Source organism: Sus scrofa, chromosome 1 (assembly GCF_054392235.1).
Source record: "Sus scrofa isolate SSC_HxYL_T2T_F1_AM1 chromosome 1, Sscrofa_HxYL_maternal_Yorkshire_Landrace_v2.0, whole genome shotgun sequence".
NCBI lineage: Eukaryota > Metazoa > Chordata > Mammalia > Artiodactyla > Suidae > Sus > Sus scrofa.
The window spans coordinates 163,880,061-163,899,175 of NC_139383.1; the positions used below are offsets into that span (position 1 = coordinate 163,880,061).

The 19,115-nt window shown below is 38.3% G+C and overlaps 1 protein-coding gene and 1 long non-coding RNA gene across 6 annotated transcripts in view; one reads left to right on the forward strand and one right to left on the reverse strand.

Moving 5' to 3' along the window:
• LOC102162853 (uncharacterized) overlaps positions 1–15,873 on the forward strand; it is a 72,361-nt gene extending 56,488 nt beyond the window's left edge. Inside the window, exons 4-7 of one of the 2 annotated variants that reach the window (XR_014841085.1) lie at positions 12,756–12,879; positions 14,013–14,153; positions 14,271–14,359; positions 14,871–15,030. This is a non-coding gene — a long non-coding RNA (uncharacterized LOC102162853). Of the gene's footprint in view, positions 1–12,755; positions 12,880–14,012; positions 14,191–14,270; positions 14,360–14,870 lie in introns of both variants that reach the window. The other variant, XR_014841080.1, reaches the window with a different exon arrangement.
• The window catches only part of DOK6 (docking protein 6), a 402,580-nt gene that overhangs the window by 64,155 nt on the left and 319,310 nt on the right, over positions 1–19,115 (reverse strand). The gene's annotated exons all lie outside the window — the stretch shown is intronic.

The following is a 19,115-nucleotide window of genomic DNA, read 5'->3' on the forward strand; positions in this document are numbered from 1 at the left end:
CTATTAAAAAAAATCAATGAAGGAAAAAATGAGGACATTTACATGATGGAAGTTTCATGAACTAACACCACAACAGGGCAGCTTTGCATATCAGCATTAAGATCTAAAGAAAAGAGAAAAAAATATTCAGGAGGGAGAAAAGTGCATGAACTCAAAGGAATTTGCTACTGGGAAAGTGATTTTAAAATACCAAAATAAGACACTCCTAAAGAAAATGGAAGTGAGGGAGACACATTTGAATTTGTAAAACTTAGTTAAAAAGCTTGAAAAGTAATACCAACTCTCAATAGTTAAACCAACTAATTAACATACACAATGTGCTTTAAACTGCCCCACAAAAGCAGGAAAGCTGTTTTAAGGAATTTTAAAAGTACTGCCTATGTTTGTTGCATTGTTGGAAATTACTTTCTCCCATTTTGTGGGTCGTCTTTTCATTTTTTTAATCGTTTCCTTTGCTGTGCAAAAGCTTTTGGGTTTGATTAGGTCCCATTGGTTTGTGTCTTTATTGTCATTATTCTAGGAGGTGGATCAAACAAGATGTTGCTGTGATTTATGCCAAAGAGTGTTCTGTCTATGTTTTCCTTTAGGAGTTTTATAGTGTCTGGCCTTATATTTAGGTCCTTAATCCATTTTGAGTTTATTTTTACATATGGTGTTAGATAGTGTTCTACTTTCATTGTTTTACATGTAGCTTTCCAGTTTTCCCAGCACCATTTATTGAAGGGCTATCATTTTTCCACTGTATGTTCTGTCCTCCTTTGTCACAGATTAGTTGTCCATAGGTACTTGGGTTTATATCTGGGCTTTCTATCCTGTTCCATTGGTCTATATTTCTGTTTTTGTGTCAAATCATTCTGTTTTGATGACTGTAGCTTTGTAGTATTGTCTAAAGCCAGGAAGTTGATTCCTCCATTTTCATTGTTCTTTCTCAATATTCCTTTGGCTATTCAATGTCTCTCATGTTTCCATACAAATTTTAAAATATTCTGTTCTAGCTCTGTGAAGAATGTCTTTGATAATATGATAGGGATTGCATTGAATCTGTAGATTGCCTTGGGTAGTAGAGTCATTTTGACCATATGGATTCTTCCAATCCAAGAGTATGATATATCTTTCCATCTGTTTGGTTCATCTTTGATTTCTTTCATCAGTGTCTTATATTTTTCAGAGTATAGGTCTTTTGTCTCTTTAGGTAAGTTTATTCCTAGGTAATTTATTCTTTTTGATGTGATTGTAAATGGGATGGTTTCTCTGATTTCTCTTTCTGATATTTCATTATTAGTATAAAGAAATGCAAAGGCCTAATCTCCAAAATATACAAACAACTCATGCAACTTGATCAACGAAATAATCACCCGATTGAAAAATGGGCAGAAGTCCTAAATAGACATTTCTCCAAAGAAGACAGATGGCCAGCATGCATATGAAAGAAAATGTTCAGTATCACTAATTATTAGAGAAATGCAAATCAAAATTACAATGGGTTCCATCTCACACCAGTCAGAATGGACGTCATTGCCCACTCACACCACTGCTCTTCAACATAGTTTTGGAAGTCCTAGCCACAGCAATTAGACAAACAAAAGAAATAAAAGGCATCCATATAGGAAGAGAAGAGATCAAACTGTCACTGTATGCAGATGACATGATACTATACATAGAAAACCCTAAGGACTCAACCCCAAAACTGCTTGAACTGATTAATAAATTCAGCAAAGTAGCAGGATATAAGATTAACATTCAGAAGTCAGTTGCATTTCTGTATACCAGCAATGAAATATTAGAAAAGGAATACAGAGAGGACAAGATGGCGGAGGAGTAGGGGGACATGCTCGCCCTCTCCCACAAACACAACAAAAAAAGCACATCTACAGAATAAATGACTCGCACAGAACAGCAACCAATCGCTGGCAGAGGAACCTAAACTCCAATAACGGCAAGAAGTTCGTGACATTATTGGGCAGAATGGGAGAAAAGAGGAGAGTGAGAGAAGGTGATTCCAAGCGGGACGGGCGCTCCCGAAAGGGAACTGCGGAGGAGAAAGGGATCCCGCACCCTGGAAAGTCACCTACTGGGGGAAAGATCAAACGAACCGGAGGAATCTCCAGATGCAGAGAAGAGTGTAGCAGTAAGTTGGAGTACAGAAAAGCCGATTAAGAACCCAATGGACCATCTGAACTACGGGCACAGTCACCAAAAATTGAGACGCCTGGGTGGGGGCTGGGCACCGAGACCTCGCCTCCGAAGGTTAGTCCCCGAGAAAGGGCCGGGGGACGCCTGGGTGGGGCTGGGCACCGAGACCTCGGCTCCAGAGGTTAGTCCCCGGGCTGGGGGGGTGGGGCAGAGCGGAAACTGCTTGGGAGGTCTAGAAACCATTTGACGGGGCAGAGACTGCCTGGGAGACTAGAAAACAAAGCTGTCGCAGAGGAAGGGAACAATACTCTAGGAGCGGGGCAGTGGAAAGCCACATCAGAGGGAACCTGGGAGAAGAGCCTGGTCTGCGCCCATGCTGGGGAGGGGAGAGAAGAAGGGGTGGGTCCCCATAGAATACCCCCCACACCACAGCAAGCTTACAGGCCCGCTAGCTAGCAGAAAGCTGTGCTTCCCAGTGCATCCCCTCCCCCCACCCCCGCCACTCCCTATGCTCTCACCGGACCTGGGGCTGCCTGCCATCCAGGAGGGCTGGCCTCAACAATTGCCTGAAGCCTACCACGGCAGGGGCTGTCCCTGCAGAGGCCTGCTTGCCCTTTGGAGGGGCTACACTTCCGCAGAGCAGCACCAAACACCACCAGCCCCTGAGAAAAGGCCTGCAGCCCAGAAAAGCTAGAACAAGCTTAGCCAGGCCGTGAATAGATCGGCCTAATTCTCAAACGGTTTTTCTGAGTTGGGCTGCCCGGGGGAGGAGCCTCTTGGGTCTCCAACAGCTCTGCTACCCGCCCAAGCCCCCAGGGGGTGCCCAAGTGGACCAGCTGCATAAGACTGCCAGCTCCAGGCAGGACCCCCTGCAGCCCAGAAAAGCTGCAACAAGCCTGGCCGAGTCGGGAAAAGATCTCAGACGGTTTTTCTGAGTTGGGCTGCCCTGGGGAGGAGCCTCTTGGGTCTCCAACGGCCCTGCTACCCGCCCAAGCTCCCAGGGGGTGCCCCACTCCCGTGAAATAACTGCTCAGCACCACCAGCCCCCTGGAAGAGCCCCTGCAGACCAGAAAAGCTGCAACAAGCTCGGCCAGACTGTGAAAAGATCCACCTACATTCTCAGGCTGTCCTTCTGAGTTGGGCTGCCCTAGGGAAGAGCCTCTTAGGTTCTCAGTGACCCAGATAGCTGCTCCAGCCCCCAGGGGGTGATGCACCCCTGAAAAGCAGCTGCCCAACACCGCCAACTCCCTGCAAGAACCCCACAGCCTAAAAACACCAGAGCAAGCTCTGCATGACCAAGTGAAATCTGCTACCATTGTGGGGTGGACCTCCCAGTCCTGTCTGCCCTCAGGAAGTCCTCCTTTGCTTCAAAGAAACACTGTTAGCCCCATCAACACTCCAGAAAAGCCACACTGCCTCAAAAAAGATTGACCAACAACGCCAGCCCTCAGGAAATATTCCACGGCAGGGACAAGGCAAACACTGCCAAATAACAGAGAGTACAACTCCCTCAGGAGAAAGAAAACAACAAGCAAGATGAAGAAGCTGAGAAACCACCCCCAGTCAAACCAACAGGAGAACTCACCTAAAACAGTCAACAATGAAACAGATCTCTGCAGTCAGACAGACCTGGAGTTCAAAAGAGAAATAGTGAAAATACTGAAGGAATTAAGAGAAGATATGAACAGTAATGCAGATACCCTCAGAAAGGAACTAGAAAATATAAGGAGGAGCCAAGAAAAACTAGAACATTCATTTGCAGAGATGCAAACTGAACTAGGGGCAGTAAAAACCAGAATGAATAATGCAGAAGAACGAATCAGTGATATGGAAGATAGAATAATGGAAATCACTCAATCCGGTCAACAGACAGAAAACCGAATCAAAAAACTGGAAAGCAATATAAGAGACCTATGGGATAATATAAAGCAGGCCAATCTACGCATAATAGGAATTCCAGAGGGAGTAGAAAAAGATAAGGGAATGGAAAATATATTTGAAGAAATTATCGATGGAAACTTCCCAGATCTAAAGGATACTGGATTCAAGATACAAGAAGCACAGAGGGCCCCAAACAAACTGAACCCAAACAGACCCACACCAAGACACATCATAATAAAAATGGCAAAAGTTAGTGATAAAGAGAGGATCCTAAAGGCAGCAAGAGAAAAACAGAATGTTACCTACAAGGGAACCCCCATTAGAATATCAGCTGATTTCTCCACAGAAACACTACAGGCCAGGAGGGAATGGCAAGAGATATTTAAAGTGCTAAAAGGAAAAAATATGCAACCTAGAATACTCTATCCAGCAAGAATATCATTTAAAATAGAAGGGGAAATAAAAATTTTTTCCAACAAACAAAAACTCAAAGAATACAGCAACACAAAACCCAGGTTAAAGGAAATATTGAAAGGGCTTCTCTAAACCAAAAAGAAAGGAAGGAAAGGGAAGAAAAAAGAAAAGAAAAAAAAAAAGTAGAAGAAGAGGAAGAACTAGGACTGAGGAAACTGCAATCAGAGAGCAGTCACTCAAATAAGCCAGCATACAGATTTAATCATGAACATGCTTCAAACAAAATAAAATTAAAATGAAAAAAATAAAAAAGAGTCATCAAAACCATAAAATGTGGGCAAGGGATGTTAGGAAGTAAATAACCCGGTTTGTTTGTTTTTATGTTTCTCTTCTTAATTTTAATATAGTAATGAAGTGTTTGAACTTACAGGACCATCAGGCTAAAACACACAATTATGGGAAGGAGTTAGCATACTTAAAAAACAGGGCAACCACAAGCCAAAACCAAATATTGCATTTGCAAAAAATGAAAAAAAAATACACTCAAGCACATAATAACAAGAGACCATCCAACCAAAAAAAAAAAAAAAAAAAAAAAAAAGGAAGAATGGAGAACCATAGAATCAACTGGAACACGAGGTTCAAATGGCAATAAATAATCATCTATCAATTATCACCTTAAATGTCAATGGGCTGAATGCCCCAATCAAAAGACACAGGGTGGCTGAGTGGATAAAAAGGCAAAAACCTTCAATATGCTGCCTACAAGAAACTCACCTTAGGACAAAAGATACATATAGATTGAAAGTGAAAGGGTGGGGAAAACTATTTCACGCCAATAGACATGACAGAAAAGCAGGAGTCGCAACGCTCATATCAGACAAAATAGACTTTAAAACAAAAGACATAAAGAAAGACAAAGAAGGACACTATTTAATGATTAAGGGATCCATCCAAGGAGAGGATGTTACTATCATCAACATATATGCCCCAAACATAGGAGCACCCAGATACATACAACAAATATTAACAGACATAAAGGGAGATATTGATGAGAATACAATCATAGTAGGAGACCTAAATACCCCCCTCACATCAATGGACAGATCCTCTAGACAGAAAACCAATAAAGCAACAGAGATCCTAAAGGAAACAATAGAAATGTTAGACTTCATTGATATCTTCAGGACACTGCATCCAAAAAAAGCAGAATACACATTCTTCTCAAATGCTCATGGAACATTCCCAAGAATCGACCACATATTGGGACACAAAGCGAATCTCAATAAATTTAGGATCGTAGAAATTATCTCAAGTATCTTCTCTGACCACAATGCCATGAAATTAGAAATCAACCATGGGAAAAGCAAAGAGAAAAAACCTACTCCATGGAGACTAAACAACATGCTACTAAAAAACCAATGGGTCAATGAGGAAATCAAGAAGGAAATTAAAAACTACCTTGAAACAAATGATAATGAAGACACAACCTCTCAAAATCTATGGGATGCTGCAAAAGCAGTGCTCAGAGGGACATTTATAGCAATACAGGCCTTTCTCAAAAAAGAAGAAAGATCCCAAATTGACAACTTAACCCTCCACCTAAACAAATTAGAAAAAGAAAAAAAAGTCCTAAAGTCAGCAGAAGGAAGGAAATTATAAAGGTCAAAGAAGAAATCAATAAAATAGAGACTCAAAAAACAATAGAGAAAATTAATAAAACCAAGAGCTGGTTCTTTGAAAAGGTGAACAAAATTGACAAACCCCTGGCCAGACTCACTAAAAAGAGGAGAGAAAGAACCCAAATCACCAAAATTATAAATGAAAAAGGAGAAATCACAACGGATACAGCAGAAATACAAAAAACCATAAGAGAATACTATGAACAACTGTATGGCAACAAGTTTGACAATCTGGAAGAAATGGACAATTTTCTAGAATCTTACAGCCTGCCAAAACTGAATCAAGCAGAAACAGACCAACTGAACAGACCGATCACTAGAAATGAAATTGAAGAGGTCATAAAATCACTCCCTACAAATAAAAGTCCAGGACCAGATGGCTTCACAGGTGAATTCTATCAAACATAAAAAGAGGAATTGGTGCCCATCCTCCTTAAACTCTTTCAAAAGGTTGAAGAAGAAGGAATACTCCCGAAGACATTCTATGATGCCACCATCACCCTCATTCCAAAACCAGGCAGAGATACCACCAAAAAAGAAAACTATCGCCCAATATCATTGATGAATATAGATGCAAAAATTCTCAACAAAATCTTAGCCAACCGAATCCAACAACATACCAAAAAAATTATACACCATGACCAGGTTGGGTTCATCCCAGGTTCACAAGGATGGTTCAACATACGCAAATCTATCAGCATCATACACCACATTAACACAAAAAAAAGTCAAAAATCATATGATCATCTCAATAGACGCAGAAAAAGCATTTGACAAAGTTCAACATCCATTCATGATCAAGACCCTCGCCAAAGTGGGTATAGAGGGAACATTCCTGAATATAATCAAAGCCATTTATGATAAACCCACAGCAAATATAATCCTCAATGGGGAAAAACTGAAAGCCTTCTCACTCAAATCTGGAACAAGATTAACATTCGGAAGTCAGTTGCATTTCTGTATACCAGCAATGAAACATTAGAAAAGGAATACAAAAATACGATACCTTTTAAAATTGTACCTCACAAAATCAAATACCTCGGAATACACCTGACCAAGGAGCTAAAGGACCTATATGCCGAGAACTATAAAACTTTAATCAAAGAAATCAAAGAAGATGTAAAGAAATGGAAAGATATTCCATGTTCCTGGATTGGGAAAATCAATATTGTAAAAATGGCCATCCTACCCAAAGCAATCTACAGATTCAATGCAATCCCTATCAAATTTCCCATGACATTTTTCACAGAACTAGAACAAACAATCCAAACATTTATATGGAACCACAAAAGACCCAGAATCGCCAAAGCAATCCTGAGAAACAAAAACCAAGCAGGAGGCATAACTCTCCCAGACTTCAAGAAATACTACAAAGCCACAGTCATCAAAACAGTGTGGTACTGGTATCAAAACAGACAGACAAATGGAACAGAATACAGAGAATCCAGAAATAAACCCTGACACCTATGGTCAATTAATCTTTGACAAGGGAGGCAAGAACATCAAATGGGAAAAGGAAAGTCTATTCAGCAAGCATTGCTGGGAAACCTGGACAGCAACATGCAAAGCAATGAAACTAGAACACACCCTCACACCGTGCACAAAAATAAACTCCAAATGGCTGAAAGACTTAAATATATGACAGGACACCATCAAACTCCTAGAAGAAAACATAGGCAAAACACTCTCTGACATCAACATCATGAATATTTTCTCAGGTCAGTCTCCCAAAGCAATAGAAATTAGAGCAAAAATAAACCCATGGGACCTCATCAAACTGAAAAGCTTTTGCACAGCAAAGGAAACCCAAAAGAAAACAAAAAGACAACTTACAGAATGGGAGAAAACAGTTTCAAATGATGCAACCGACAAGGGCTTAATCTCTAGAATATATAAGCAACTTATACAATTCAACAGCAAAAAAACCAATCAATCAATGGAAAAATGGGCAAAAGACCTGAATAGACATTTCTCCAAAGAAGATATACAGATGGCCAACAAACACATGAAAAAATGCTCAACATCGCTGATTATAAGAGAAATGCAAATCAAAACTACCATGAGATACCACCTCACACCAGTCAGAATGGCCATCATTAATAAATCCACAAATAACAAGTGCTGGAGGGGCTGTGGAGAAAAGGGAACCCTCCTGCACTACTGGTGGGAATGTAAACTGGTACAGCCACTATGGAGAACAGTTTGGAGATACCTTAGAAATCTATACATAGAACTTCCATATGACCCTGCAATCCCACTCTTGGGCATCTATCCGGACAAAGCTCTACTTAAAAGAGACACGTGCACCCGCATGTTCATTGCAGCACTATTCACAATAGCCAGGACATGGAAACAATCCAAATGTCCATCCACAGATGATTGGATTCGGAAGAAGTGGTATATATACACAATGGAATACTACTCAGCCATAAAAAAGAATGACATAATGCCATTTGCAGCAACATGGATGGAACTAGAGAATCTCATCCTGAGTGAAATGATCCAGAAAGACAAAGACAAATACCATATGATATCACTTATAACTGGAATCTAATATCCAGCACAAATGTACATCTCCTCAGAAAAGAAAATCATGGACTTGGAGAAAAGACTTGTGGCTGCCTGATGGGAGGGGGAGGGAGTGGGAGGGATTGGGAGCTTGGGCTTATCAGACACAACTTAGAATAGATTTACAAGGAGATCCTGCTGAATCGCATTGAGAACTTTGTCTAGATACTCATGTTGCAACAGAAGAAAGGGTGGGGGAAAAATGTAATTGTAATGTATACATGTAAGGATAACCTGACCCCCTTGCTGTACAGAGGGAAAATAAAAAAAAATTAAAAAAAAAAAAAGAATGGCCATCATTAACAAGTCAACAAATAACACGCGCTGGAGATGGTGTGGAGAAAAAGGTACCCTCCTCCACTCTTGGTGGGAATGTACATTGGTACAACCACTATGGAAAACAGTATGGAGGCACCTCAGGAAACTAAATATAGAGCTACCATATGATCCAGCAATTCCACTGCTGGGCGTATATCTGGACAAAACTTTCATTGAAAAAGACACATGCACCCCTATGTTCAGAGCAGCACTATACATAGCACTATACACACATGGAAGCAACCTAAATGTCTATTGATGGATGAATGGATTAAGAAGATGTGGTACATATGTAAAATGGAATATTCAGCCATAAAAAAGACAGACCATTGCCATTTGCAGCAACATGGATGGGTCTAAAGACTCTCATACTAAGTGAGGTAAGCCAGAAGGGAAAATACAAATACCATATAATATCACTTATTTGTGGTATCTAAAATATGGAACAGATGATTCTATCTAAGCGTAACAATCAAACGAAAAACAGGTACAGATCATGGCCAAGAAGAGTAGACCTGGGGTTTCTGGGGTGGGGGGAAGGGGAGGGAGTGGGATGGATGAGCATTTTGGGAGTTTGGGGGATGCAAACTATTGTATTTGGAATGGATGGGCAATGGGATCCTACTGTACCATATAGGGAAATGTGTGTGATTGGGTCACTTTATTGTAAAACAGAACTTGTTGAAACATTGTAAATCAACTACACTTTAATAATAATAGTAAAAATAAAAATAAAATGTAAAATCTGGAGGGGAAAAAAAGGCAGTACTGAAGTTATGTAGAACTTGACTTTGAATACTGTGGATTTTCCACACATTGCTTAGATGGCTTTCATCTGATTTGTCTCATTTAAAGCTCATTTGAGAATAGCCGTTGCCTGATTTTTTAAAGGAATAGTTCTTATGAACCTTGATTATGGTTCAAACAGCATGTTTCTGGGCAGAAAAGTAGAGATTTTGCATGTTTTATTCTATCTTGTCTTAAATTGTGTTATGCTGGAGTACTTACATACCTTTCCAATCCTGGCAAGAGTCTAACTAGAAAATTAAGACCATGTGGATTGATAATCCCACTCCTGACCCATAGGCAAATTATTTTTGTATTCCAGATTTCTAATCTGTAACATTAGACAATAATAGTACCTACCTCAGACGGTTGTTGGGAAGATTAACTATCATGATATAGTGTAATGTGCTCAATAAATGTGAGCTAAGTTGATGATGAAAGCACTTTTTCTCCATCCATAAATACTGGGTCCATAACAATCTTTTTAGGGAGTTTGTGTGGTTTGTATGAGATTATATTTGTGATATTACTGAGCACAGTATCTTGTTTGCAGCAAATTTTAAAATATATATATAAACCTCTCTCCTCCATATAAAGACTTTTTAAACACTTCCTCAACTGCTTTTCAGACTATGCATTTCTTTGCTGACATCAGGTAAGTAGTCTACCCCTATCCATTTACTGACTGGTGAGATTACATGTGGTTAAACAAAACTGGTAATCGTTGAATTACTCATTCCATGAGGTCTCTGATTTCCTTTTAGCAGCTCATTGCCTTCAGAAGGATGGATTCAGTGCTGAGGACCAGGAATAGGTAGCAGATTATGAAATGAATAGTATATTGTGATTTTCAATTTTACATCCTTTGATTTATTTAATGTGCCCATAAAGAAGCTGTAACATTAATGTAGAGCCATGCTCAAATAATAAAACTGATCATGATCTCTAATTTGCTTCAATAGTTTTCTGGAAGAAAATGTGTAATTTCATGAATTTATAAATGATGCTAAATTTTACTCTCAAAAACTTAGACAGCTTTAAATGGTTTTACAAATAAATTCATGAATGTTAAACTATTCTAAGGAAAGCTTCAACTCACTGTGATTATTAGAGATACAGATAACAAGCTGTACGGTCAGGCCACTCAAAATGGCCATCCCCTTGCTCTCTCTGTACATCCCCTGCTTGGTCAGCCTCTGCTTCACTCACAGGACAATCCAGTCTTCTTAATTATAGGACTTAGCCCTGGTAATTGATGAGCTCACCTGACACCAATTCCCCCTATAAATGGTAACCTCCTTCTCCCCTGATTTATGAGGACTTCTGCCATGTCCTGCCCTCACCCCCCAGTCTGCCACACAGGTGGGGTGTTGCTCCAGGGCCCTTTGAGTAAGGTCCCCTGGCCAATAAAGTGCAGATGTCTCTGTCACTGTCTTCAGGCTCTTTATTCGGTCTTGAGGCTGGGCAGCTACAAGGCTTACAGGTCTTCAGGGTGTAGTCCAACCCAAGCACTGTTTCTGTGCCAGCCTCTTTTTTGAGCACATACAGAATCCTAAAATAAATATTCCAGGGCCATTGACAATGGCTATTCCTCAAATATATTCCAGAAAGGCAACTTCCCAAATTGATCTGGAAGAATGGTATTTTCTGATGGATGAAAGGATAAGAGGTACAATTTCTCTCAGTTGTGATTTCACAAAGAAAATTTTGCTCTAAAGTCACATATCTTTTATCTTTGAACATATATATATGGCATTTAGAGTTTGGCATTCAATTTCTTTCTTATATTTAAATATACTAATAAAATAAAGGTTCCACATTCCCTACCAAACCAATACAACATAGCAATGCCAACCAAAAATTTCTAAGAAAATGCTAAAACTATACTATTCTTCCTATGTTATATACAAGCATTAAAATATGAGCACATGGTTTAAATTCTTAATATAAACTTTTCTTATAGAAACTTATGTAACAATGCTCTTGAGTTTTAAAATACTGGATGTCTGACATTTGAAGAATCATTCTCTGAGTTAGCATCCGTTATTTACAGGGCAATGGGATAAGTTCTAGAATTTCACTAAAGGCCACATCCAAGCATATATTTACATTAACTCTGCAGTTTATTCTCTGGCAAGTATAATTTTAATGATGCTAATTTTCTCATGTTTCTCATCTTATTCTCCAGTCATTTATCAAGTCTCTGGATGACGTGTTCTCTGGCAGAAAAAAGAAAATAAAGGAGAAAATTTATGAAATACAATTATTAAGGCTAGACCTAGGGATAGGATGTTTATTTAAAGGGCCAGAGGTAGAGATGAGGTTAAAAAAACAGAAACAGAGGTCAGGGAGGAAAAATGCAATTGAGTATTTTTTCCTTTTTGATGTTTATTTTATGTAATTTATAATTGTGAAGTATAGCTTAATAGGTGCATTTGAGGGAAGTGAGATACAGTGAGACAGCAATGACCCAAATGGTCCTATGTGAGTATGTGTGATTGTATACACATCTGTACATAACAAAGCCAGCTGACCTGTCATGATGGTATTACCCCTTCCTTGGACTACTTTTATGTACCACATTTATTCTTTACTGAATAAAATAGAATATATTTTTCCCTAAAAGTTTGATCAATATAGAACTACATATGTTACCTATTATACTTAGAAAATTACATGGGGAAACTTGATGGAAAAAAATCAAGTATTGAGGCCATGTGTCAAGTTTAACTCAACTTCTGGTTTGAGTTAAAGAGAATGAAGCAATTTATTCGAATAAGACCATTGGTAGATTATACAAATCCAATATAATATCTGGAAACTCTAGGTCTTTTAGTAACTACTTTTATGTAATAGACAGTGATTAAATGGGTGACTGATATTTCACACTATGGATACCTTCAGATTTTGTGTTATGCTATGTCTGGAGAACTTAATTAACAATCTACATCTTGCCTTTTACCTCTGGTCCAGCCAGTAGAATGTATCCATGAGAGGACCAATTGAATAACAACAGGCTCAAGCAAAGCTGGTCTACCTAGCAGAGAGATTGGTGTCTAGTAGAGGAAGAAACTTCTCAGGCTTCTCAGGAGTCAGGGTAAGTGAATAAGCAAGAAACAATCTTGGATGGGAAAGTGGGGTAGGGTGAGAGAGTTGGGTGGGAACGTGGGTGGGAGAGTGGGGTGGGGGCACCTCTTCTACTCTGGGCTAAATAAAGTCCTTCAGGAGTTTACAACTCCCCAGCCTAAAAAACAAAATCTAGTTTCTCTTAAGCTATGTGGACTGAGTGATGTAAGGCTTGAGAGAAAGGGTTCATCTGCTTAGGGGGCAGTGCCTTGTTTATGTTCACAGATGGGATGAAAACATATAACAGAAGACTCAGGCCTCGCATTTTGTCTGACTTTTTTTCTTGCATTAAAAACTTAGGGTTAGGTTTAGAGTTAGATTAGATTTCTAGAATGTTAGAAACTAGAAAACCATTCCTTAAAGGTAAATTTTTATAAAGCCTTTAAAACAAAACAAAATTCTTTATGCATAGTGGAAACCCTGTAATAATATTTTAAAAGTTAAAAACTAGAATAAAATTGGGATAGGATAGCATGCTTCCCTTTGAGAAACACCCTTCTTAGTGCAAATTTAACTTACTTCGATATACTGACAACGGTTAATAATTGTGGAATCTTTATACCTTGTGTGGATAATCTCATTAAAGTGCCATCATTTTAGTGATGAAGAAAATGAGGCTTAAATAAATGGCCCAACATAGCAGTGGTAAAGTCAGTATTCAAACTCCAGTTTATTTCACTCCAAAACCCAGGATTTTAACCTCTGAAGATAGAGACTCTTCACAATGACGAGCCCTCCAAATTTGATAGTCATGTTGATTAAAAAACCATTCAAAGTTGCTATTCACAACCTAGTGGAAGAAGCAGATTTATAAACAAATACATTGATTATATTAAAGTTGTACATAAATATCTAGGAGCTTAGAAGAAGGAGTGATGAATTTTGACTTCAGGGTATGAGGAACGTTCCACATAGAGTATTTTGAGCATTTTTATGGTGTCTGTTTTGGGGGAGCAATTGATTCATTCACCTGTGAAAAACTAATATCTAGAAAGGCATTTCCTACCTTTGACTTAACCCTCTGTAATATAAGGATATTCAGTAAATGTTCATAAAGAAGGTTTAATAGCTAGCACTGATTCTATGCTGGCTTATGTTTTTAAGGGTTGTTGCCAAATTGCCACCAGCAAGCAGGCTTGGGCCTCATGGAGAGTGTGTGATGCATTGGCAGCTGTGGACCCACCGTGACTGATTCACCTGGCAACATGTAGTTCAAATACTGGGAAGATGGTCACATGAACACATGCAAGTTCCTTTTTACCACCAGTGCAAATTTCTGTGTGTATGTGTTTTTTACTTGCTACAGCAGGCTTTTATTAACTTTGCAGTTTGGAAAACATCATATCATGAAAATTTAAACAGAAAACCTCAATGGAAGCAATTTAAAAACAATGCAGACTTGAAATTGAATGGGCAGTAAAGAAGGACAGAGGGTCAGAGCTGAGCCAAGAGTGAGTAAATCCTGTGATTTACCTCCTTCATCTACACCAGAACTCTATTTACCATTTTCCAAAGGTTATCTCTAATTCTAATTGCCTGTTTGCATCCTGTCCTTCTGAGAAATTGGAGCTGCAGATGCCCTTTCAGTGAACATAAAATGCCTTCTGTATAATCAGGTTGGCTACTGAGCTGACACTGGGAGTCTGGAGATAATTACAGACATATAGTGGGTGAGGGAGGTAGACAGTTTTGAGTAAGTATTGGAATATTAATCAATGTTAATGAAAGCAGAATTCCAAAAGTGATCACCTTTACAGATAGCACCCCTGATCATCCTTAATTCAAAGAGCAAAATTGTAAAGACTGTTCAAAAGTGAGTCCCAGCCTATCCCATATGGTTTTGGTTAAAAATTAGTAATTATATATATCAGGGAATATTTAAGGCTAGCACACAGTCCCCAAAACTGGCTCATGGGGATCATTTTCAGCTCACATTTTTTGTGCCTCTTCTCATTACTACAGCTTGTGGAAGAGCAAATCCCAGGGGGAAGCAGCAGGTGGAGAGAGAGAGAAACACAGCGATCAGGTTGAAGGAACAGAGCCTCAGCACTCAGGTGTCACCTGTGCTACCAAAATACCAGCAGTAGCAAGCATCCATGTGCAGGAAGAAAATGATCCTAAAGCAAGTAGATGTGCCAACAAAGACCGAGGCCTGTGAATGGAGAAGGGCTGTTGGGATGGTGGAACTGGACACTGTTCCTTTGGTGTCACTGGTTGAGAATTGTCCTCAGAGAGTGGTCACGATATTATGCCCTCCCTGCATCCTTTGTAACATATTTTCTAATTTATTTTTGTGTTCAGGGAATACTCACCAAATGTCTGTCCTGAACTTTGGTACTTCTCATGGATTTTACTAGTTTGACTTGTCATTTTTAGTACATGCTATTGTCATCTTCATAAAACCCATTTTAAGACTCTAGTTATAGTCCGTCATATAAATAAGTAGATTGGTGATCAAAAGGCAAAGTGAGATGCCCCTGGCTCCCTGAGAGTGTACATAGCCCACTTCTGGTGCCAATGGCCCTTCCACTGGCCACTGCCCATCACCCACACCTCCCTGGAAGTGTGCACAAGCCGTGCACCTGCACACCTCCTATCAAGGAGGCAACAGCCTGCACATGCTGTGGAAAGAGATGGCAAGCATCCAAGTCAAAAGCAGCCCACACACCAAAAATCAGTAACCCTCTACAAGCTACCCAGGGACACTCCCAAAAATAAATGGCCCTCCCAGACTACAGTAAATAATTATTTCCAGTAAACTCAGAGAGTAAGAGAAATATAACCACAATGAAGAAGCAGAGGAAGCATCCCCATTAAAAAGGAAAATGCCCATGAAGAAGCAAACGACAAAACAGAACTCTTCAGTCTAACAGATATTGAGTTAAAAATAGAAGATAATGAAAATAAGGATTGAGAGAGGCTATCAACAGAAATGCAGATTACTATAAAAAGGAACTAGAAACTATAAGGAGGAAATAAGAAAAATTAAAAAGTTCATTTGCCGAGATGGAAGCTGAGTTAAAGGCAATGAATAGCAGAATGAATGATGCAGAGGAATGAATAAGTGACTGGATGAGAGAATAATGGAAATCACACAATTATGACAAAAGACAGCCAGATGAGAAAAAAAAATGACAGCAACATAAGAGATCTAAGGAATAATATAAAGTGTGCAAATCTATGCATAATAGGGATTCTAGGAGAAGAAGGAGAAAAGGGGGTTGAAAATGTATTTGAAGAAATTATGGCTGAAAACTTCCAGAATCTAAAGACGGAAACAGATGTCCAGATACAGGAAGCATAGAGGGTCCCAAACAAGATGAACCCAAACAGACCTACACCAGAACATATTATAATAAAAATGGCAAAATTATAGGTAAGGAGAAGATTCTAAAGGCAGGAAAAGAAAAGCAGTTAATTACAAGGGAACCTATATAAGACTATCAGCTGATTTCTCCACAGGGACACTGCAGGACAGAAGTGCAAGGCAAGATATGCTCCAAGTCCTGAAAGGGAAAAATCTGCAATACTCTACCCAGGAAGATTATCATTTAGAAGAGGAGGAGAAATGATTTCCCAGATAAACAAAAACTAAAGGAATACAGCAATACTAAACCTATTCCAGAAGAAATACTGAAAGGTCTCCTCTGAAGAGAAAAGAAGCAAGACATAGGAAGAAATCACAATTGGAAAGTAATCATTTAAATAATCCAGTCTACAGATCAAAAAAGAAAAAAAAAAAAAACCCTGTTTGTAAAAGTCATCATAAACACAAGGAACAGCAAAAGGATAAACATGAAGATATGAAAAAGGTAATCAAAATCATAAAATGTGGGGAGGAGAGTAAGAAAATGTAGACTCTTTTAGAATATATTTGAGCCTATATGACTATTAGTCTAAAACAAGTGATATAGGAAAGGATTAACATACTTCAAAGATAGGGCAACCAAAAATCAAAAACATACAGTAGAATCATAAAAAAGCAAAAAAGAACACAAGCATAAAATAAAGGAAATAAACCACAAAAAGAAAAAAAGAAGAACCAACTGGAAAGCAAGGTTTAAAATGGCAATAAATGTATGTGTCCATAATTACCTTTGACGTCAATGGACTGAATGCTCCAATCAAAAGACATAAAGTAGGAGATTAGATTTAAAAAAATAAGATCCTACAATATGCTGCTTATAAGAGACGCATCTTAGGGCAAGAGACACACATAGATTGAAAGTAAGCGAATAGAAAAAGATAGTTCAAGCAAACAAATGAAAGTGGGAATTGCAATACTAATATCAGACAAAATAAAATTTGGTTGTGATAATTGTACACATATAAATGTAATAAAATTCATTAAGTAATAAAAAAATAGACTATAAAACAGGCCCATAAAGAAAGATAAAGAAGGACACTATGTAATGATGAAATGATCAATACAAGAGGATTTTACACTCATCAACATATATGCCCCTAATGTAGAAGCACTCAAACACATAAAAAAATTTTTTTTAACAGATATAAAGGGAGAAGTTGATGGGAACACAGTAATGGTAGAGATTTTAACACGCTGCTCACATCAATGGACAGATCTTCTGGACAGTAAGTCAGTAAGGCAGTAGAGATCCTAAATGACACAACAGAACAGACTTAATTGATCTTTTCAGGACATTAAATCCAAAAGAACCAGAATATACATTCTTTTCAAGTGCACATGGAACATTTTCTAGGACTGAGCATATGCTTGGGTCAAAAACTAACCTCAGCAAATTTAGGATGATAGAAATTATTTCAGGCATATTTTCTGACCACAATAGCATGAAACTAGAAATAAACTCAGGAAAAGAAATGAGAAAAAAAAAAAAAAGACTACATGGAGACTAAACAACATGCTACTAAAAAAAAAAAAAAAAGTCACTAAGAAATAAAAAAGGAAATTAAAACATTCCTCAAGACAAATAACAATGAAAACACAACCATACAAAATCTGTGGGATGAGCAAAAGCAGTTCTTAGAGGAAAGTTCATAGCAATAAATATCTTCCTCAAAAAACAAGAAAAATCTCAAACAAGCTAACTTACCACCTGAAAGAATTAGAAAAAGAAGAAGCAAAAAACCTAAACTCAGCAGAAAGAAGGAAACAATGAAGATCAGAGAGAATATCAAGTAGAGATTTTAAAAAAAATAGGAAAAAAAACAGTAAAACCAAGAGCTGGTTCTTTGAAAAGGTAAATAAAATTGACAAACCTCTGGCCAGGATAACCAAGAAGAAAAGAGAAAGAACCCTAAATAAAATTTTAAGAGATGCAAGAGGAGAAATCTCAACTAATGCCACAGAAAAACAGAAGTGAATATGATGAACAATTATATGCCAACAAATTCAAGAACGTGGAAGAAATGGACAATTTTCCAGAAACCTACTGCCCACCAAAACTGAATCAAGACGAAATAGATAATTTGAACAACCAATCACTAGAAGTGAAATAGAATCCATAAACAAACAAACAATAGCAACAAAACTCTGCACTCTACAAACAAAAGTCTAGGACCAGGTAGCTTCACAGGCAAATTCTGCAAAATAGACAAAGAAGAACTTAATACCAGTCCTTCTGAAACTTTTCCAAAAGGTTGAAGAGGAGAAACCACTCCCAAAGCCATTCCAAGAAGCCACCATCACTCTAATACCAAAATCAAAGATAACACCAAATAAGAAAATTACAGGACAATATCTTTGATGAATATAGATGCAAAAATTCTTAACAAAATTCTATCAAGTCAAATCCAGCAACACATAAAAAAGATCATACACCATGACCTAGTGGGATTCATTCATGAGGATGCGTCAACATATGCAAGTCAATCAATGTGTAATACACCATATTAACAAAAGAAACGTCAAAAACCACACAATCATTTTAATAGATGCAGAAAAAGCATTTGACAAAATTCAACATCCATTCATGATAAAAACTCTTACCAAAGTGGATATAGAAGAAACATATCTCAACATAATAATAGCTGTTTATGACAAATCCATGGCCAATCTAATATTCAGTGGAGAAAAGCTGAAAGTCTTCCCACTAAAATCTGGAGCAAGACAAGAATGTCCAGCATAATATTTGAAGTCCTAGGCACAGCAATCAGACAAACAAAGGTATCCAAAGTGGAAGGGAAGAGGTAAAATTGTCACTCTTTGCAGATGACATGACACTATCT